Here is a 23,207-nt window from a genome sequence, read left to right as displayed (position 1 = left end):
TATTATTTGAAATGAAAACAGAGTCGAGCAGTGAATTCTCTCCAAAAGAATTGGGTATTTGGCCTGTGAAATCATTGAAGGATAACTGAAGCGAGCGGAGGTTTGGCAGAGTCCCTAACCAGGCAGGGACGGGGCCGCTTAGATTGTTTTGAGATAGAACGAGTATGTGAAGATTTGAGGAATTTGGAAAATAGGGGATATTTCCTGTGAGTTTGTTCTGTGATAGATCGAGGCGGTAAAGGGCTGTCAAGTTCTGGAATGAATTCGGGATAGACCCTGTAAGTAAATTCCTGTTCAAGAAAAGTTTATCTAAATTATACCTCAGCAAGCCCATTGTTTCGGGAATGGTTCCGCTCAAACGATTATTGCTTGCCAATAGCTCAGAAAGCCCAGAGAGATTTCCAAACGACCTAGGAATGTTACCTGTTAGAAAATTGTCTGATATATCCAGAGTGCTTAAGCTTGTCAGATCTCCCATGGAGTCAGGAATGGGAGCCGATAGCAGGTTCCCGTTGAGGGTCAAGATGGACAAGCGACTCAGATTTCCGATGCTCGAAGGAATTGAGCCGGTGAGCCCATTGGAATCCAAGTACAAAGCAGCTAAATTCTGCAGATTCCCGATGGATTCTGGAATAGAACCGTTAAGCAAGTTGCCCGAGAGAGACAGAGTCTGTAACTCCTGCAGATTCCCAATTGTTGAAGGAATGGATGCTGTGAGATTGTTATTGTCTAAATAAACATGGGTTAAGACTGAGAGCCTGGAAATAGAAGATGGGATTGATCCCCCAATATTTTTCCAGCCGAAAACAATAAATTTCTTGAGATAAGAAAGATTACCGATGGACTCTGATATAGTTCCACTCATGTGCTCGCTGCTGTTGTGTGGATCTGCGTGGAGAATGAAGCTTACCACTCGATTGCTGTGGGTGTCGCACAGCACACCGTTCCATTGGCAGCAATTGTTGCCCGTCCATGATTCAAGGACTCCAGTGGGATCTTCAATGATGCCAGCTTTGAAATCTAATAAGGCAGCCCGATCTGCTTCTGCACATTCTGCGTTTTTGCCTCGGCATGACAAGGTTGATGACATCAAGAGCAGTAATATAAATACTAGAACTGAGCCAGGCATTTCTTGTCTGTATTTCTCCATTGCAGAGGACAGCAAGCAAGAAATTACAGAGAATAAACAAAAGAAGCAGTCCGTGGGTAGTACTTGGTTGTTTGTCGAGAGTTCTAACGATATCAAATTAAGTATGGATCTAACACGAGCCTAAAAAGATGAAATTATGAAATTTCTTAAATTGTAAATTTTTTAGAGTTCAAAATATAATGTGTTATTTTTCAATATGTAAGTGATATTTTCACTGCTAAATAAAATATATATAAAATCAAATAAAAATTTTAATCATAAAAATTTAATTTTCTAACCACAAAAATTTAATTTTCTTTTTAAAAGGATATATAAAATTGATATAGACATAAATTAGTTAACTTAGATCTTTAAATAATTTATTTAAATATATTATTGAAATATTTTTGAGAAATATAAAATTTAAATATTTGATTCACACATTTTTTTTACTTTTCATTATTTTACATTATATTCATTTTTTTAATTATAATCGAGATTATTTTTCTATTTACAACATAATTTTTATTTTAAAGAGTATGCGCTGGCAAAGAAACTTACACATTTTTCATGCTAGGCTGTCTATTTAAAACATAATTTTTATTTTAAAGAGTATGCGCTGGCAGAGAAACTTATACATTTTTCATGCTAGGCTGTAGAATAAACTTTCCGACTCAACAAAATCAAAACTAGAATGATATAACAATCGAGAGATTGTAAATTTTTTATATCCTTCTCATTTTTAAATATTCTAAAATCTTCCATCAAATTAAAAATAGCCCTATAACAATGTGACCTAAAATCCAAACAAAAACACCTCATTCAACCTCTTTAACCGGATATTTTGTGTTAAAATTACTTGTTACAATATTAAATCTATATTATAATATTAAAAATATTTCCAAAAACTGCAATTTAATTAAATCAAACAAAACCAAAACACAACTTTTTACGCACAATTAAGTCTGTCCACTTCATCATGTGCAGTCTATCGCTGCCATGGCCTTCTGCTACTTGGAACTTGTTGATATATACGGTCATCCACTACAACCCAAGCATTACGATTCGCATGAGAATCGTACACTCCCGGAGAACCTCGTGTTTTATATGCAGTTGTCTATAACGCGACTTTTTGAAAGTTTTTTTGGCGGGTTTTTCGATCGAAATCCGGCAAGAATTTATTGGAATCGCAAGTTTGATAGCTAGTTTCTGTGCACAATGAAAGCGTCCCAGGGGTTTTTCAGGGTGCTGAATCCAAATATGAAGTTAAAAAACCATTTTAATTGCAGCAAATCAAGATTTAACCTCAATTTCTTCCGCCAGATTCCGTCACCGGAATCTCCAAAAAATCGCATTATAGACAACTCCGTTTTATATATAAAAGATTATTTTTAATAATATATAGAATTAAAATACAAAACAAATAATGAGCTTATTTCCAGAAAAATGAAGTATTTTTTAATTATATAAGTTGAGAAGAAACAAGTATGAAGGCAGAAGTTGTAGATTTATGGAGTTTACTATGGTTTATTAAATATTTGGATAACCTTCAAGTATAAATTTATGGGGATTCTAAATGTATGATAGATCATGTTAAGGGGAAGAATAACATCGAGCAAAATTCTCTACAACGACTGAGGTGTATAAAAAACATATGGAATACCTTTCAACATCCTTCCATTCAGCACATTAGCAGGGCACATAACAAGATCGCGGATGAATTGTCAAAGAAAGGATTACTAGCCACAAAAAAAGGGATGTATATCATGATAAAAATAGGATCAGATGAGATAGAAGTAGAAAATCTCAAGTTGCTGGGATAGACCACTGAAGATCATCATAAAAAAGCAGAACATCAATGCAGATAAGTTCCTACAAAATCTTTGTATCTTTTTGTTTAAAGTTTTGTACAATTTTTGTATTTGGTTTTGTATAGAAAAGATAGGAGGAATGACTACTTTAATGTAGTTATATACAGAACATGTAAATGATCCGAGATACATCCTAGTCTTATAGACTCTCTTAGTGTAACTCTGTGATATATTGTGGATGAGGCAGAGAGTATACAGATTCATTTAATGCTAATATTAGCATACAGTTTCAGATGTCTGTATGATGAGTATTTACTCCTCCATGTAGTCAAATTGTGGATCTCACAGGATTTATGAGGACGATCTGTCCATCATAAGTATGTATTGTTTTAATCATAATATAAAACAAACAGTTTTTTCTTGCTGAAAAAATAAGTTGAGATTTTGACGCTTGACAAGCTGGCATTTTGGAAAGATTGGAGAGCAACAACTAACTGATTATAATGTGTAGTATGTCAATTATAATGTGCAGCGTGTGTGTTGAAGTGTTTTGAAATTCTAAAGGATCTATTAGTGAAAGATTGTGAGTATTTTGGTTACGAACATGGCTCTGCAGTGGCGTCTCTGGCGGCCCCATGGCACACGGTTCTGTAACCTAGCTGCAACATCTTCCTAGCCTCGCAAGGTTACTTCTGTGTGATCCATTCGTGGCGCATGGTTCCATTTTTCTCCCAACAAAACTTTTCTCCCAAAGTCTATCTTTCTGTGGTCGGTCTCAAAAGCTAACAAAGTTTTCATCGAAAGGTGGTCCGCAAAGTTCTGCAATGGAAGGTTTCAGAAGTAAGGTGGCGACTTTCAACAACGTTTAGGGAGTTTTTGGGCTTTCGCTCTAGTAGTTGTTGTTATGGTTTACGGTAATCTCGTAGATTGCCGGGTTTGAGGATGAGTTGGACTTTTCTAAAGATCTTCTTCACAATGTTTCTATATGGATGTCACCACATGAGTAGATGGGTATGTGACAACTTGTTACTATAGATTATGAGTTTTTTTCCTCTTTTTTCCATTGAGTCGGTTCTGGTCATTATTAAGGATTTCCCCTCTTTGTCTTAAGTAGTCTCCTCTAAAGGGTTGATAGAGGGTCACTCGTCTTTGGAGCCTGAGCATTCTAAGGTTTTTTGGTATGTGGAGATTCAATTTCCCTGGATCCATTTCAGATATCGTCCCTAGAACAGTGGATTCCCTAGGCTACACTTGAAGTGGTTAGGTTGTGGAGCTTGACAAGCAGTGAAATTTCTCAAGGAAGTTTCCCTATGTGGTTTATGGTGGAGTTTTGATGGGGTTGGCAGAGATTGGTCTTAGGGTTTCTTCTTTCTTTTTAGGGGAAAGTTCGATAGGTGGATTGTTAGACTCTATGGTGTTTGGAGGGGATTTTGTGGTATTAGCGGGGATATTCATAGGTGGCCCCTTCCTCTTTGTACACAGATTATTATGTGTCTTCCAGCTAGCCACTTTTGTTTCTGGGAAGTTTGGGGGCTGAAGGCTTTTTAGGGTAAGGAGGTCTTTGTAGTCATCAGGTCATATGTGCAAATTTTTAGGGTTTCAACAATTGTTGGGTCCAAGACCCCAAATCCCTTCTTCAAATTTTCTGGAGTCGACTGTAAACGATGTTCCAGTGCAACAAGGGGAGGAGTTTCCCCCAAGCCTTGATGATGTGTAGGAAACTAGTCCAAGACAAGAGTCAACGGTGAAATCTGATAAGAAACGCAAGAAAGTGAAATGTACAAAGGTGAGATTGGAGGAGAAGAACCCGATATTAAGAAAAGAGGTTCATTTTGGGGATATAATGACAACAATGGAAAGAGTCTTGGTGGGATGGGTTCGGGGTCAAGAATTTTCGAAGGAAAGGCTTTTGGACTAGGCCAATGAAGTTTGGGGGAAAGATCTAGGTGTAATGCTCGAGGTAAGCACGTTGGTGAGAGGATGGTTTGCATTTTAGTTCTCCTTAGTTGACGACTGTTCATGGGTCTTGAGTAAAAAATGGTGCATTGATTCAACACTAATTTTTATTAAAATATGGAGCCCCCTATTTGATGCCAACAGAGAAAAAATGGGGGATGGGCAGGTCTAGGTGCATCTTCTGGGTTTATCGATGCAATTTTGGTCGCAGGATATCTTCCGCTTGATTGAAAACAAGTTGGTGGATTTTTATTGAAGTCAATTACTCTTACAAAGAAACAGAAAGTATGGCAGTTGCTTTATCATGGTGAGCCTAGATACGTGTGAGGGTTTGGTGGCGTTGCTCAACCTACATTACAATGGCCTGCCATATAAACAATTTTTGGATTATGAAGGAGTGCCATTCCGTTGCAAGTGCTGCCATCAAGTTGGGCATGTATTGAAGGACTATCCTTTGCCATACATGGATAAGAAGACATGAAGATCGAAGGTGGGAGGTGGGTTTGAAAAAGTCTCATGCTTTTCTCCGCCAGAACTGCCAACCCACCATCAGGTTTAAGATCGACCTCTGAAGGACGTTGATATCTCTAGTTCAATGGAAAAAGACCCTCTGCCTAAATCCGGTGCGAGTGCTCTTCAATAGGCCCCTTTGGAGGGAGGTATGTCATTGACAACTCCTTTGGAATCAGTTACTTTTATTTCATCTCCTCCTATTTCTAGTTTGATTGGTTCCTTGTGTTCTATGGTTGTGGACCCTCCCCTTTCCCTTCCTTTCTCTGATCCTCATTCACCGAGGCTAGTCTTGAGTTCAGTTATTTGTTCTTTGACCCAAGATCTTGTTCTGTTCCCCCTTCCTGTCTTTTCTCTCTCAAGATTATTCTCCTCATCTTTTGAGTCGGGGCCTAGATAAAATTTGTGATCATCCTCTAAAGCTGTAATCCCTCTTAAAGTTGTAGGTGGGTTAGACCTTCCCCTATCTCTGATCCCCTCCAAGAATCTGCAGGGTAGACAATCTCACATTTCGAAAGCCATTCAAATGGCCATCCTGAAGGTAGTTGTTGGTTGTCAAAAACCTATTAAAAGGGCACTTAGAGCAGAGAAGGCCCTTGGTGTTGTTTCCCAATGACATTTCTCTCTTTAAATTGCCAAGGGTTAGCTATTTCTCCCAAAAACTAGCTCTCAAGCATCTAATGATCTTTGAGTCAGTGGATGTTATTTTCCTCCAAGAAACCCTGGCGGTGGGAGAGGTCATCATCAAAACTTTGGAATCTTTGGGGTCTGGTTGGAATTTTTGTAGTTGTATATGCCAGAGGTCAATTGGGGGGTTTGGCGTTGAGTGTCAACCAAAAATTTGTCAGGTTACTGGGCTCATGGGGTGATGATGGCATCTTGGGTGCTGATGTTTTCAATGCTGAATTGGGAATGGAATTTCAGTTGGTCAATATTTATGGCTTGTGTCAGGACATGCCTGCCTTCTGGGATAGATTGATGGATTTTTCTTTCATGAATATGAACAATGTAATTTGTGGAGGATATTTAAAATTTTCTCTGGGAATTTCAAAGACTTGGGGGTCTCATGCACATGTGGATCCATTGTCGGATTATTTTACCCACATCCTGAATAAACATAATCTATATACAACGTTGATTTTGTAAATTTAAAGCCCACTTGTCATAATAGGGAAGTTAGTGAAGTTTTGGTTTCTAAGAGGATTGATTACATTCTGGTAGTTGATTCTCTACTAGAGAAGATCCCCTTGTTTTGCCACTAGATAGGGGTGAGTGGTAACTTAAACCACCATCCAATTTTTCTGTAGCTCAGAGGTGATTTCAAGAAGCCCAAATCCCATTTTAAATTTAACTCTTTATGGTCAAATGATGAATCTTTCATAGCCTTGGTTTTGAGTCAGTGGTCCCCTAACTCTGCTGAAATAGATGGCTCCCTAGCGACGCAACTCACCATCAATCTCAACAATCTAAAAAGAGCCACTATTAGCCGGGCAAAGGAGAAAAAACAAAAAGAATTGAAGGACCTAAAGAGGAATCCCTAGGGTTGGAGCAACTGGAAGATTCACAGTGGGGGGGATATTCGTATGAAGAATCTAAATAGAGAATTATTTAGTTAGAAGCCTTAGGAGCTAGGGTTCTAAAGGCTTGAGAGGAAGAATGGAGATTAAAGTGTCGTGCAATTTGGTTAAAGAGTGGGGATGATAATTTAAAAATTTTCCAACAATATGTAAAAGGCCACCGAGCCCATAATACGGTATGGACCCTTGATGACCCACAGGGAGGTTAGGAAAATAATTTTGAGGCTCTGGATAGTGTAGGGGTTAATCATTTTATGTCTTTCTTTAAATCTCCCAAGGACTACTTTTTGGCTGAAATAATTAATATGGTTGGTCACTAACCTCAATATTTTGAAGAAGAAACTAATATCTCTTTGATGGATCTTGTGTTGGAAGAAGATATGAAGTCTATTCTTCACAGTTTCAAGAAGGATAAAAGTCCAAGCCCTAATGGATGGTCGTTGAGTTCTTTGCAGAATTTTATGAACTTCTGGGAAGGGATCTCCTTACTAGCATTGAAGAATGTAGGTTCAATGGCCAGATGTGTGATGCTTTCAACTCTACTTTTATAGCTCCGATCCCTCGCTCTTTTGATGATTTTAGGCTGATTTCTCTATGCAATAATATATACAAAATTATGGCTAAAATCATTATTGATCCAGAATCAAACTTGTTCTTTCTCAGCATATCTCAAAAGAGAATTTTCATTCCTTGAGGATAGGCAGATTCATGATGAAATCAAGATTGCTCAGGAGGGCCTCCACAACATTAAAATCAAGAAGTTAAAAGGGATGATTCTAAAGATTGATTTATCAAAATCATATGATAGAGTCAGTTGGGTATACATTAGAATGTTGCTTACGCAATTGGGCTTTGAGGTAATTCATTAATTGGATTATGTGTTGCATTAACTTGGTTTCTTTCGTTGTGCTTGTAAATGGTTCTGCATAAAGTTTTTTCCATGCTGAGAGAGGGCTTTTTAGGGGTGCCCTCTCTCTCCTTTACTTTTCCTTTTGGTGGCGGAGGGTCTCAGTGGTTTTCTCATCGATGCAAAGTGAAGAGGAGACTTAAAGGGATTTTCAGACGCAGGGGACCTGTTCATCTCTGATTTATTAATTGTAGACAATATTTTGTTGTTTTGCAATGATTCAAGAAGGGATTTGTTTGCACTAAAATATGTTTTGTCCCTTTTTGAAAACGCAACAGGAAAGATGATTAATTTTCAAAAGTCTTCCTATATCGCGGTTGGGTTCTCTTGCGAGGAGAATTTTATAGCTCAAGATCTCTTCCCTTATCTTCCCTTTCCACTCGAATTCTCTAGATGAAGGTCGAAAATATTTTGGATTTTCCCTAAAGCCTAACTATAGAAAGGTAGACTAGACTTGGCTATATGCTAAAATTGCAAAAATACTAAAAATATGGAGCTTTAGATGGTTGTCAAGGGTTGGAATGTTGGTTCTCATCAAATTTGTTTTAGAATCTATTTTGGTGTTCTGGATGTTGGTTTTTAGTATTCCGAAAGGGATTCTTGTTGCTATTCACAAAATCTGTAACAAATATTTATGGTTGAGGGCTAAAGATGAAAGAATATTTCCCTGCGTTAGATGGGAGAAAATAACACTACCCAAGAAATGGGGTGGGTGGTGTTTGAAGAATATTGTGTCTTTTCAAAAAGCCTTAGTTGCGAAGGTGGGATTGAGGCTTATCTCTTTTGACAGTCTTTGGAAGGATGTGGTCTTTAGGAAGTATATTTTCCCATCCTCCCTTGAAAATGGATTCATTCTCTAAATAAGGATTGTATACATTGATCCATATTTATGAAGGAACAAAGTGAAATACATATATAAATAGAAACACATAGATACAATGAAAACATAACTTCAATTCATTAAAAACAAATACTAAAACTTGTTTACATGCAAAATGGAAATAAACTAGCTCAGGCGATGGTAGCTTATCTTTGAGAAGAGATGTGGCGGCTACATGTCTTCTAAACTGTGTTACAATGAGGCTCTAAGGCATATTTATTATTAAGAAACAATTGAAAACCCTAAAAACCCTAAAAAACTAACCCTAAGAGATGAAGCGCCAAAAGTTTGTGGGCCTTGTTGTGGTAAATTGGTACATCAACTTCCCGGGGTCGTAACTTTGGCATACGATCTTCGTTTGATGTGTACGATACCTTGTTAGAAATATATATCTGAGGACTACAACTTTCGACTGTAAATTTTAATTAAAGACTCACATTTTCCTATTTTCCAAAATAACATCGTTTAGGGCCAAAACAGCTCTAGAGGTTTAGAACTTGAAAAATCGTAAAAAATAATAAATTGTGCTACAATTAAGGAATCTAAAAGAAACAATGGTGGGGGTCCAAGTGGAATAGATGGGTGGCCACCAATATCCACTTGGATCAGTCCTCCCCCCTTAGGAAGCAATGGTCTCCATTGCATTGAGTGCCTCCATGAGATGGGGAAACTTATGTTGAACTTGGTTCCTGGTGAGCCACTTTCCTTGGTGCGAGAGTTGGCCGGCTATGACAACCCGATACAATTGGATATTTTGTTGGTGAGTGTTCTTGATCTATGTGTCCATGATACGATGAGTTGTGGTCTGTTCTAATGCAGTCTAGGTTTAGCTCTATTGGTGTGAGTTGTTCTTCAATGTCTAATATGTCCAGTAATGGTGGGAAGTATGGTCGAAGGTGGTCCACATTGAACACTAGGTGCAGGCCAAGGAATGGGGGAATGTTGAGCTCAAAAGCATTATCTCCCACAACCTTGGTGATGATGTAAGGCCCATATTGGAGAGGTTTGAGCTTCCAATGGGCTCTGGTAAGGCGTTCTTTTTGCAAATGAAACCAAACTTTCTCGCCCACCTAAAACTTGTGCGGCTCCCGATGTTGATCATGTTGCTACTTGTACTTGGCATTGGAATTCTCCAAGATGTCAAGAATATACTAGCAGATGTGCTAGATGTGTTCAATAAACATGGTTTCTTTATCAACCTCAAACTGTACATGTGCGGATTATGTTTATGTAATTGCATGAGGCATGACAACATCAACAAGACACAATGGTTGAAATCCTAGACCCCCTTGAAAGGGACTGCAAGCAATCGAGCTATGGAAATCACTATTATAACTATGTTGCATATTGGGAAGACTCTCATCCCAATTTTGTGGATGCTTGGAGTTGTACATGTGCGATATGTGCACTATCATCTTGTTGACGACTTTTTTCTGGCCATCAGTCTGGGGATGGAAAGAAATCCACTTGGTGAGTTTGGTGTCTAATAATGTCCGGAGGCTCATCCATAATGTGCTTAGGAACTTGCTATCCTGATCTAACATAATGGTATGTGGGATCTAAAAATGTACCCATACTCGTTCAAAGAAGAGTTTGGCAGTGTCCTCTGCTGTGATACTCTTCTTGTAGGCCACCACTACCAAAAATACACAGTCATTACCATGCTTGGTAGAAGGGAGGCTAGACGTATAGTACAAGGAGATGGATTCCCAAGGCTGGTTGGGAGTAGGCAGAGGAGTGTACAAGCCTTGCTTCTTGATGGTTGGCTTGGCGATGGCACAGGTAGTGTAGGATCTGATATGTTTTCTAACATGATGTTGGAGTTTTTGCCAATAAAAGTACTTCTAGATTACAACCACAATTTTATCCACACCAAAGTGTCATGCAACCCGATTGTAGTGTGCCTACCAAATCAGCTTGACACTCTCACTTAAAGGAACACAAAGGTGGACTAGGTAGCATATTAATGCATCCTTGAGGTGGAAATTGGGAACTTGCTTTCCATCCACTAGAATCTGGTATGTGGTGGTGAACTATGGATTAGTTTTGTACAGATGCGGCTATTCAAAGGTCTTGTGGCCACAAGAGTTGAGAATAGTAGTCAATGTTGCAACTGGGGGTCAACAGAGGAAATCTGCAGCATGGTTGGTGCTGCCTTTTTTGTATTTAATGTTCAATAGGAATTGTCGCAGATACGTAGACCACTTCTTATGGTGATCGTTATGCAATTTCCCATGTTTCTGTATAAATGGAAGAGGTTGGTGATCAGTGTGGATGACCTTCTCCTTCCCCAAAATGTAATGTTTCCATTGCTGGAAAGCCTGCACGATAGAATACATCTCTTTATCATAGACGGGTTACTTCCGAATTGTATCGAAAAGTGTCTCACTATGATAGGCCATTGGATGCCCATGCTAGGTGAGGAATACACCAATAGCATAGTAGGAGGCATCTGTCTCAATTTCAAATGGATGTTGTAGGTCTGGTAATGTGAGTACATGTGCATAGTAGAGGCAGTGCTTTAGTTCAATGAACGCCTTCTCTTGGGACTCAGACCAGGAAAAATTTGCTTTCACTCCACCCTTGGTAATCTAACTCAAAGGCCAATTGATATGGGAAAATTACAACACAAACTTCCAATAAAAATTTGCAAGGCCAAAAAAGCTGTGAAGCTCTATTAGAGTGATCAGGGCTGGCCAATCCTGAATGACTTGGAGCTTAGCCGAATCCACATGCACAAATTTCTCATCTATGATGCAACCTAGATACTGGACCTGACTCATGCCAAAGGTGCAATTATCCAAGTTGGCACACAATATGTTTTGCCGTAGGTTTTGAAGGATCTTCCAAATGTGTTGCAAGTGCTCCTCCCAACTCTTGCTGAAGATGAGGATGTCATCCAGATAAACAACCATGAATGAGTTTGTGAAGGGCTGTAAGATGTCATACATCAGCCTCATAAAATTAGTAGGGGCATTTGTCAACCCGAAGGGCATGATCAACCATTCAAAAAGGCATTCCTTGGATTTGAAGGTGGTCTTCCATACATATGTGGGTTCTATTTGAACCTAGTGATAGCCATAATTCAGATCGATCTTGCTGAAATACTTGGAACCCTTGAGTTGGTCTAGAAAGTTATCAATCTGTGGGATTGGATACTTGTTCTTGACAATGATTTTGTTTAGTGCCCGATAATCAATGCAGAGCCTCCAGGTCTCATCCTTCTTCGGTACTAGTACAATCGGGCTCCCACAAGGTGAGGAACTCCGTCAGATGTGCCCTTTTTGAAGCAACTCCTAGATCTGTTGCTTGATCTCTTCATTTTCTAAAATGGAGCGCGGGAAGAGGTTCTTCGGGAGTTATATCGCTCAAATTCTTGACTTGAAAATGCGAGGGTAACCCTATGGGTGAGGATAATATGTCCATGTATTCTTCCATGACTTTATCCACCTACTTTTTCTGCATGGAGGAACCCTTCTTGGGGGTCATGGACGTGGCCATGATCTTCCCCTTACTTTGATAGTGAATAAAAAGAAAAAACAAATTTCTCGGTCTGGGAGATGATCTTACTGCATTTCTTAGTAGAGATCAAAGAGATGGTGGTAGGCAGGGCTACCTTCAATATTCTATATAACTTATTGCCCAAAGTAATAATAAAAATGTGAGGCTTAGAATCATACACAACATGAAGCTTCCACAAGTATGGCTGGCCTAATAAAACATCACAAACTTCAAGAGGAGCGATTTCACATAGTACCTCATTCGTGAAGGGCTTGATGCTGTAGGGAAGGAGACACTATTGGCTGATGTGGAGATCTCATCCTTGGTGAATCCACCCAATGATGTATGACTACAGGTGTGGTGTGGTCTGTAGGCCCAACTGCTTCATGAACTCTACTAAAATGAGGTTCTTTTGGATTCCATTGTCGATAATGAATTGCAGCGCAAAACCCTTCACCCACATTTGTGAGTGGAAGAGACGCTCCCCCTCCTCTGGATCTTCGGGCTCAATGTTCTGGGCCTTGGTGGTGGCAATAGTGGCATTGGACTTCGCATCAATAGACTACTTCCCTTTTTCATTCCCCTTGTCGGGTTCTGACTCAGATTCAAAATATGCATCTGACTCTAAAGCCTTCAACTCAGCCACTAGTGACTGCTTGGTTCGACACTCACTTGTGTTGTGAGTGGGGCTCTTATGGAACTCACACTACTTTCCTCTGTCCTTATTTGTTTTTATGGTGTTTTTCTTTGCTTTAAGCTTCAATGGGTTTTCATAGGTCACCCCACCTTGGATTTATCCTTTATTATGTGGTTTGGGGGTACCTTTCCCTTGCTTAGGATTCATAGATCCAAAGTCTCAATTCTTCTGTTTAAATTTCTGTTTGATCTTGACAGCGCATCGATAGACAACACCAAGTGAGGAGATGTCTAGGAATTCCATATCATCCTGGATTTATTTGTGCAGACAACCACATATTTGAGTACCAGATGCCGCTTAGAATCCTTGATACCCAACTTTGTGTGAAGTGAATGGAAAATATTTTTGAACTCTGGCACATCTTGGTCCCTTCCCTTCCACAGTGTGGTCCACTTCCTGTACTTATCTTCATAGCTCCTGACAGGGTAATATTGTTCCTTAACGGTGTCTTAGAAAGAATTCCAAGTTGGTGTGGCTGAAAACAGTGAGAGTTCCCTCTCGTCCCTCTTCTCACATTAGGTTTCCCACCAGTAGTTGACATGAGGGGTGACTTTGAGGAGTGCAAAAGTAATCTTTTCCCTATTGGAAAAATCATGAACCAAAAAATATCTTTCTAATAGATTTAACCATTTCTATATGACATCTGCATCTATCTAGCCTTCAAATATGAGAATTTCAAAGTTGACGTGTACCTTAAAGTGAGTGGTGTCTCCAGAGTGGCTACTAGATGAAGATGTGTTGCCTGTGGGAATCCAATGAAGGATCTGAGCAATGTTGTTCATCATATTCCTTTGTCGCTTAAGGGCTTCTTCGAGAAATATTTTGAAAGGATCTCATGCTCCCTCGTCTTTGTTTTCTTCTTCCATAGGAGGGCCTCGGGGTTGGCGAGACTAGTCTTGCAAAGGTTCAACCAATTCGAGCCTCAACTCCGTATACCCCAACCTTGTTGGGGACATGCACAGAAAGGAAGAGAAAGAGCAAAACGTTTTGGTACTGCTGATCCAAATTTATGAAGGAAAGGAGTGAAATACATATATAAATACAAACACATAGATAAAACAAAAACATAACTTTAATTCATTAATAACAAATACTAAAAATTGTTTGCATGCAAAATGGAAATAAATTATCTCAAGCGATGGTAGCTTATCTCCGAGAAGAGATGTGGCAGCTACATGCCTTCTGAATTGTGTTACATTGAGACTCCAATACCTATTTATTATTGAGAAACAATGGAAAACCCTAAACATCCCAAAAACCTAACCCTAGGAGATGAAGAACCAAACGTTTGCGGGTCCTGTTGGGGTAAATTGGTACATCAACTTCCAGGGTCGTAACTTTGGCATACGATCTCTTTTTGATGCATACGATAGATCATTAGAAAGATATATCCAAGGAATACAACTTTTAATTATAAATACAGGGAAAGACTCTTGTTTGTCCATTTTCCAAAAAAATGTCGTTTAGGGCCTCAAAACGGCTTCGAAACTTTAGGACCCGAAAACTGCCAAAAATAGTAAATTGTGCTACAACTAAGGAAACTGAAAGAAACAATGGTGGAGTCCCAAGTGGAATAGGTGGGTGGATACCAATATCCACCAAGACCATGCATGCCTTAATTATCTAGAAAGCGGTGGTGAGTTATTTTGTTGTTATTGAGCATGGCCTAGCCTAGAAAGTTGCTTTGGGGAAAGAGTGTCTATTGGATTAGATGTTTGGGTCAAGTGTGATGCATAATTTTAGTTATCATAGGAGATGGTGGCCTTTATAAATGATAGGGGTTTATTTACTTTAAACCAGGTGGTAGAGCCGCTCAAATCTTCTATATGGGGGTTGATCAACAAAATTTTCCAACAGAATGTTGTATTTTATGGAAGAACTATATAATTTCCCTAAATGTCTCCCACATCAAGATCAATGACAAGGAAGATTTATTGCACTGGGTTCACTCTCCAAATGGGGAATATTTTCCAAAGAATGAGTACCTCAGTATTATGGTTGACAAGGAGCCGAGGGACGTAGCTTGGTGGTGGCAACAATTTGTGAAGCTTAGTTGTCCAACTAAGTCTAGACTATTCCAATGTTGTATCCTCGAAAATAAGATGTCAAATACGGGAAAATTAAAAAAGAAGAAGTTTCCATGGCCCTAGTTGGCATCCTCTTTGCAAGGCTATTGAAGAATATTTTTATCACCTTTTATTGATTTCCCTTTCTCCCAAGATGTATGGAATATTGCTTGCACCTCTTTATCATTGAATTTTATATGGCAGGGGTTATCATCCTTAGATGCATAACACTCTTGGTGGGAGGATGCCTCCTTGAAAAAACAAAGAAGTTTCCTCCCATTATAAACTGAGGGATTTGGCTTGCAAGGAACCAAGCCATTTTCGAAAATCATTATGTTCCGCAGAAAAGAGTGGCAAAAATATCTTTAGCTATATTTGATTTGATCTGAATCCACCAAAATCTTAGCGCATGTGGAATGTTGTCTAGGAAGAGGTGGACAAATCACAACCTTGGGCTTATTTCAATGGTGTGGCCCATTCGAATGGGGACTATGTGGGAGGTGTTGTGCTATATTTACATGATACCCATTTTTCAAACTTCAAAGTGGTTTGGGTTGTGTTGATGCCTCGAAAATCGCTGCAACAACATTGAGGATAACCACCCGGTCTGGACCTTAGTACAACTCCTTTTCCGTTTGAAATAGTGGCTCCGATTGGGGATAATGGGACCAGTTTCCCAAAAGTGGATAAACGGGATGAATGGATGATTTATAAACTAAACTAGTGGTGAGTGAATAACTAAAACTATTAACAAGAATACATAAACTATGATCTATCCCGGGGACTTATTGAGCTTTAAAGTGCAGCGCTTGATGATCCGTGTCTATAAACACGCATATAGATGACTCCATTTAACAGACATGGACATTATTTCATTCATGATTACTATGCTTAAATAGTTAAGCAAAGCGATTGAAGCGATATTACCACACTTATCATTTATATCATTGACATATACATGATTAAAAAGAAAGGCACATCATAAAAAATCCAATAGTGGAATGAATATAGATCTGCTGTTACAACGCATGCATATAATCAATAATAGAAAGAATAATCACATAACAATTCATATGAAAGGAATGAATTCAGACATAGATAGAAATACCATATGAGCTGCTTGACACTCCCAATATCAACCGCTACTTGTAATTCTTCCTTCAACGCAGAAACATTCTCAACAAAGACAATAGTGCACAATTGCATAAAAACTTCCTTGTTGAATTAAGAACAACTGGTCCAGTTTCATAAAAGAATATTGACTGAAGCACAATAGTGCAAACTTCAGTCTTTAAGTCTGGTACAAAACTTTACGACCCTTTCCAAAACAATGAAAGGGTCTATAAATACTTAGCTAATCTACCTATCTATGAAACATAAATCCTATTTAATTGGTATCAATCAATCTTGACATGATTTTCTTGAGCGATCTGGCAGTCGGCGGCATGATTCATCAGGTAGGTTGCTTGCCTTTATATCTGAGCTGACTTATCGCAAGCATTGGCTCTACTTTAGGAGGTTTGTTGAGGCGCGAGCTGAGCTGGGCGACATAGGTGGCATCCTGAATATCGAGAATCATATACCCGATCACATTTGTTAGGCACTTAAGGGCGGCTCTTTGTGTATGCGGCTTTACCAGGAAGAACCAATATGTGTCCCAGGTTAAACTGTTAATCCCAACGATTAATCTCCCCTTTTCCTCTAAATCAGGATAACATGATTGCTCCAATGTGTTCGTTGTTGTCAATTTTCCTGGTGTGCATTGGGAGATCATGTTTGATAAATAGAGAGTGTTATTAACCAGTTCAACTAGATTGCTGGAAGTTGATTTACATCTTGAAGCTGCCCTCTCTGCTCTCATTAACTGGGACTGCCATTCCGTAAAGAGTATATCTTTATGTGTTTCTAGCATCCTGGGAAAATTCGCCACTTGTCCTTGATCAGAATCTTGCCAGTCAAGAAATGCAGCTATGGTTTCTTCGGCTTGATCTAATTCAGTTCTGGCCTTCTCTACCTGCTTATTAATGGATGCCGTTAATTCACACAGTGGCTCTGCCTGGGCGATTTGTTGACACAGAAGCTTAATTTGGGATATTAATGCAGTGTTTATTTGTAATGCTTCTACTCTAAATTCAGCCACTTGTGGAATGCCCTTTACTTTCTCGAGCTGTGATGATAATTGAGCGATTTGCTCATCTTTTGTCTTCATCATTTGCTCGTTCGCTGCCTTCAATTGTGCCAATGCCTCTGATAATTCTTTTTGTTTCTGGATCGCGCTTTGGTCGACCCTTTGCTTTTCTGCCTGCAATTGTTGAGTTAGTTGACTGTTCACTTGCTGTTGTGTCAACAATTGCTGCTCTGCCTGCTTTGCCTTCTGCTTTGTCTCAGCTAACTCTGCCTGTAATGAGAAAATCTATTGATCCTTGGTTTTCAGTAGAAGACTTACCTCCGATGCCTTATCAATTGTCACTGCCGAATAGGCTCCCGCATACTGCGACAGTTTTGTCAGGTCGTCGGAGGGGTCAAATTCCTCCTTCCAAACCACATTGCCCGTAACAGTTTGCTATGGGAAAAGGGAAGGTTGATCAGTCCTTCTTCTTTTCCTTTGTCGTTTCACCACTGCTTTATGCCTCGGGCTGTAGAAAACATCTAGGGGAGGAATATCTTCTACCTGGAGAATGATTTGGTCGGAGGGGTCCTTTGGTATTATCTCAACGTCTTTAGAAATGGGTGGGCCGTTGGTTCCACTCAGAACTTGTGATGAAGTGATTTCCGGTGTATCTGTTGTCTTGGAAGTGTCTGTATCCTTTGAACATTCCAACCCACTGATGATGGAATCAAATTGCTTCCATTCCTGGAGCAATTTAGGTTCAATACGAGTATCTATATTGACATCAATGGTGGTTTGTTTTTGCTTTTCGGCTTGGGACTCCTTCCGCACTTTTTCCTGTTCTCTCTTCTGCTGTTCCTCTTGTTCTTTCTTTTGCTTTTCCTCTTTCTCTCTTCTCTGTTTTTCCTCCTGCGCTCTCTTCTGCTTTTCTTCTTTTTCTTTTCTCTGCCTTTCTTCTTGTTCTCTCCTCTGCTTTTCCTCTTGTTCCTTCTTATGATCCTTTGTTATAACCGGAGGTTCCTTTGACTGTTGCCGATCAGGCTCGCTTGATGATGTCGCTGGGGTTGTCGCTAGTAAATCTAGAGGCAGAGTTTGCAACCTCTGTTCTCTAAGTTTATTAAATTTAGTCAACCCTTCATCATTATATTTCACTTTAGCGAATGCTTTAACCTGATTTATTGTCTCAGCTGAAGAGAACAGGTCGTCAAACATATCTTCTTTATGGTCAAATCTTGTCAATTTGGCCTGTTCTAGTGCAGTATAGGCAACTTTGTTTGGATCAAACTGCCTATTTGGGAGAGTCGCCAGAGTTAAGGATTGAATCTTTGTAGCTTCGTTTTCTGCATGTTTGAGGTCATGCAAGGTATATACACTGCATCTCAAAGGAAAAGAGGTCCAGCCTTGCTTCTTATTTTTCTTGAGCGTTTGTGTAACACTCTCAGCAATGATTTGGTAAGAAATTTCCCTCGCCAGTAGTTTATCCGGTATGTATAAAGGGAGGACATGAGGTTTGGCTTGGCTACCGAAAACTCTTATGTAGGTAAATCTCTCTTCTCCAAACCATCTACCTATTGCGGTTAAATCAATTCCGGCTTGATAAGAAATCTTGGGAGCAGGTTTATCGAAAATGGAATAATAAATAGGCAACATAAAGCCATTACAAACTTGGTATAGATGATGTTTATAAGAAGATTTCCACAATTTCTGATGATATATATGAATAGGCGTGGGGTCTTGTGCAGTCCACCTCCAGCTGAGTATGGGGAATTCAGAGTTAAAACACAGGGTATCTAGAATATAGGCACTGTAGTAGAATGGGGGAATTACCCTTTCAGAAATATGGGTCTTGCTTCTAAACTCAAGCACAACTGTTGCTAATTTGTCTGAGAGGATAGTGGCCCAATCCATAATTACACTGTTACATGCTACTTCCATTAGGGGAACCATTTCTGTGGTAAAATTAGCAGAGTCATGCAATCCCCATAATCTACACATCATTATTCCAGCATAGCAATAAGGAGAAGCCAGAGAATCAACCGAGTACTTACCGGAAGATTCATGTTTGTGCTTTGCCGAATTTTGTCTCCAATCCCGGATGGGTTCAGATTCAACTTCATTTTCGTTTGCGAATTTCTCCAGGAATGCCTTATTATATATCTTCTCTGGCTCAGGAAAATGATACATTTGCCTTAGATCATCCGCCCTAAATGACCCGAAAATTCTCCTGTCTCTGGTGCTGAAGGTTCTATCCAGGATTGGGATTTCTTCAATCGCCCACCGCACTACGTCTGTGTATGGGAGAATTTGCTCCCTAGCTGCTATCCGGTGAAGGAAGGAGTCAGCTAAGTCCTTGAGAGTACCCTCAGACTTCCGAGTTAAATCCACAGTAGCTTCTACTGTTGTCACTGCTGGTTCTTCGGCTTCAATCAGGTTGTAGGTACCTTGCCAAGTAACTCTGACGAGACCCAAACATGTAGTATCAGATATCAATCCCTTCTTTTTGTCCACGACAGCTTGTCCTGCAGCTGGTGTAGCGGAAGCGCCTGTGGTCTTCTTGGATTTCTTCCCCATTTTGCTTGAGCTTTCTCCTTTGGATGAATTCTGCACAGAGGCGAAAATAAACGTAACACAGAGATATGCCAATGAAAATCCAATATGGGAAAGATATATTGATCAAAGCGTGCTGAGAGATTAACTCTTAAAAATGGCCGCGGATACAATCCATGGGAAGATCTTACAATTACATTAAATGGCCGTTTAAAACCTGCCACCCCTTAAATGCCCATTATACCATTATTCGGCCGAATGACCCGTTTAAGCGTGCTATGGATGTTTTGGCGGTTGGGCGCAGGTGCATCATTGCTTAGCAGATTAAGCTTTAAATATGATTTGATCATAATATCCCTCCATTTAACAGCTTTTTTGAAATCCGCGCTATATCATAATCGGGCGTCGGGAACACTTAAATCCTTATGTTGACAATTTTGAAACCCCGATCGCCGATAGCGATATCGCATCGCATCGGGAGAATAGGTATTATATAAACATATGGATAGCATACCACCGATCGCCGATAGCGAAATCGCATCGCATCGGGGTGAATGGGCATAACAATGTGCATAGATAGTGTATCGCCGATTGCCGATTGCGATATCGCATCGCATCGGGGGTATGACCTGGGCGCCTTATTATTGTGCATAGGATATTGCCGATTGCCGATTGCGATATCCCATCGCATCGGGGTGAAAGGCTTGGGGTGCTTTAAGACTGCGTATAGAGTATCGCCGATAGCCGATAGCGATATCGCATCGGCGGGAACCCATATGTCACTTATTTGTGTTTTCTATGTCATTGCGATATGCGATCTTGCGATCGCTTTATCGCAATGATAAAAGATTGTTTTATTTGATCAAAAATGGGTTTTTCAAAAGGTTTTATATAATGTCTTCATTTGGTTTGCGGACCTTTTTCAAATAATGCAATATTGATACCAATTAACTTCTAAAGGGACCCATTTCATATGATAATTTTGTAAATATAAATGATATGAAATGGGGGCTTGTTGTAGGGCACAACAGGTTGAGGTTCAAACAACTTTGTAGAACATTTTAGTGTAAAAATTCTTCTTTTTTCCACTGAACAAGGATGTAAGCAACTTCAAATCTCTGGTGACTCTCAAATTATTGTTAATTGGTTCAATGATTTTGCTTGGTGTCATGTGAATTCTCTTATTCCTTTATTAGAAGAAGTTCTTCAGTTAAAAGGGAATTTTGATTATGTATCATGTACTCACATCTACAAGGAAAGAAACACATTGGTTGACAATCTTTCTAAAGTGGAAGCACTGTTGGGTTATGTTATATTCTTTCGACGACTAGCCCACATAGTTAACCAGGGGGTTAGAAGGGGGGAGGAACCCCCCCTTCATTGCGCTGATTGCGTAGCGGGGGGGTTCACAAGGGGTTTGAGGGGTGCAGGTAACCCCACTCTATGGGGTCTGGGGCAACGTCCTAGAAAATTTTGTTTTTGGACCCTATATTAGGTTGGGCAGACCTACCTATGGTTTTGTGCATGATTTTTCACACATGGTTTTGGACGTGATGGTTTTCGGTCCATGGTATTGGATGCTTTGGTATGTATAAATATGTATTGTAACATTGAAGGGAACATAATGAAAAATCAAGCTGGTAGTCCCGGTTTTGGGATCTAGGGGAAAATCTCTGTGTTTAAGTGCTTTATGTGTGATGCTCTCGCATTGTTTATTTTCTGTGTTGTAGAATTCGTATGCAGGTAATTTTTGTACGGGGTTAAAACCTACATTTGGTATCAGAGTTGTTTTGGCTTCAAGGTGATGCCTTTGTTGTTGAGGGGTTTCACTCGGGTCCGTGGTAGACCCTGTTCAGTGGGAGATCTGTGAGATCGATTCTGGTGGTGAAAGAAGATGGCGAGCAGTGGAAAGATAGAGATCGAGAAATTTAATGGTCAAAATTTTGAGTTGTGGAAACTCAATATGGAGGATCTGTTGGTGGACAAAGATCAGTGGATCGCGGTAGATATGGGTACTAAACCAACGAGAGTGTCCGATGAAGAATGAAAGAAGTTGGATCGGAAGGCAAAGAGCACAATACGATTGTGTGTCTCAGATTCAGTATTGCTGAATGTATCAGGGGAAGCTACAGCAAAGGATTTGTGGGACAAGTTAGGGACTTTGTAACAATCTAAGTCTCTGGTGAATAAACTGTTCCTGCAGAAAAAGCTGTATAACTTGAGGATGAAAGATGGAGCTCAGCGACAGAGCATCTGAATGCATTTAATACTGTGGTAAGTTAGTTATTGTCTGTTGATATTAAAATTTCAGATGAATATAAGTGCATCAGTTTATTTTGTTCTCTACCAGATTCTTGGGATAATCTGGTTATTACAATAGGTAGCAATGAAACTACCTTGTAGTTTGATGAAATAGTCTCATCCTTGCTGACGGAGGAGATGAGATGGAAAAATATGGAGAGCCAGAATGGTGATGCCTTGTCTATACGAGGACGGTCCCAGAACATAAACAAAAACAAGTCATCGAGTGGGAGATCTAAATCTAGAGGGAGATCTAAATCTCTAGGAAAACCTGTAAAGGTGGTGTGCTGGAAATGCGGAAAGGAAGGGCACTACAAAAGGGACTGTAAATCTAAAGCTCCTGAGAAAGGAAAGGGATCAATGATGCTCCTTCTGCAGAGGCAAAAACCACCTCAGATGAAGGTGGGGATGTGTACTTGGCTTCTTCAAGTACACATGTAGATCATTAGGCATGGTTGATTGACTCAGGTGCATCCTTTCACTTCACTCCCCATAGAGAGTGGTTCTTCGAGTATGAGAAATACAATGGTGGTGATGTCTTCTTAGGGGATGATAGGAAGGATAGAATCGTTGGTCGCGGAAAAGTAAAGTTGAAGTTGCAAGGTGGAAGGGTTAGAACACTTCCGGGTGTTCTGCTTATTCCTGCATTGGCCAGAAATCGGATTTCTGTAAGCAAGATGAATGATGCAGGTGTAAAAACAGTGTTTGAGAAGCATACTTGCAAGATGGTTCGGGGAGCACTGGTATTGATGCGGGGAGTTTGGATTGGAACTTTGTACAAGATGCAAGGTAGCACTGTTGTTGATGGGTGGAATAGTTCCGTGATTCCTGAAAGTGGAGCAGAAAATCTAGTGGTCTCTGGAGAGAAGACCATGCTATGGCATCAAAGGCTTGGACATATTGGAGAGAGGGCATTCGAATACTTCATGGTAAAGGTATGGTAGAAGGTATGAGTAATAGCTCTCCGGATTTTTATTTCTGTGAAAATTGTGTATATGGGAAGCAGAATCGGGTGAGTTTCCCCTCTGGTGGTAAGAGGGCGAAACATATATTAGAGCTTGTGCACAGTGATGTGTTTGGACCTGTGAAGGTTCCATCACTAGGTAAGTCTATGTACTATGTATCATTTATAGATGACTTCTCAAGGAATACATGGATATATTTCCTTAAGAAGAAACCTAAAGTCTTTGACAGGTTTAAAGAATTTAAGGCTCT

This window comes from Pinus tabuliformis, chromosome 2_2 (assembly GCF_031772625.1).
Source record: "Pinus tabuliformis cultivar Carrire ecotype Pingquan chromosome 2_2, CPIR1, whole genome shotgun sequence".
NCBI classification, from domain to species: domain Eukaryota; kingdom Viridiplantae; phylum Streptophyta; class Pinopsida; order Pinales; family Pinaceae; genus Pinus; species Pinus tabuliformis.
The sequence above is the reverse complement of the archived record's forward strand: the minus strand, read 5'-3'. Positions refer to the sequence as shown.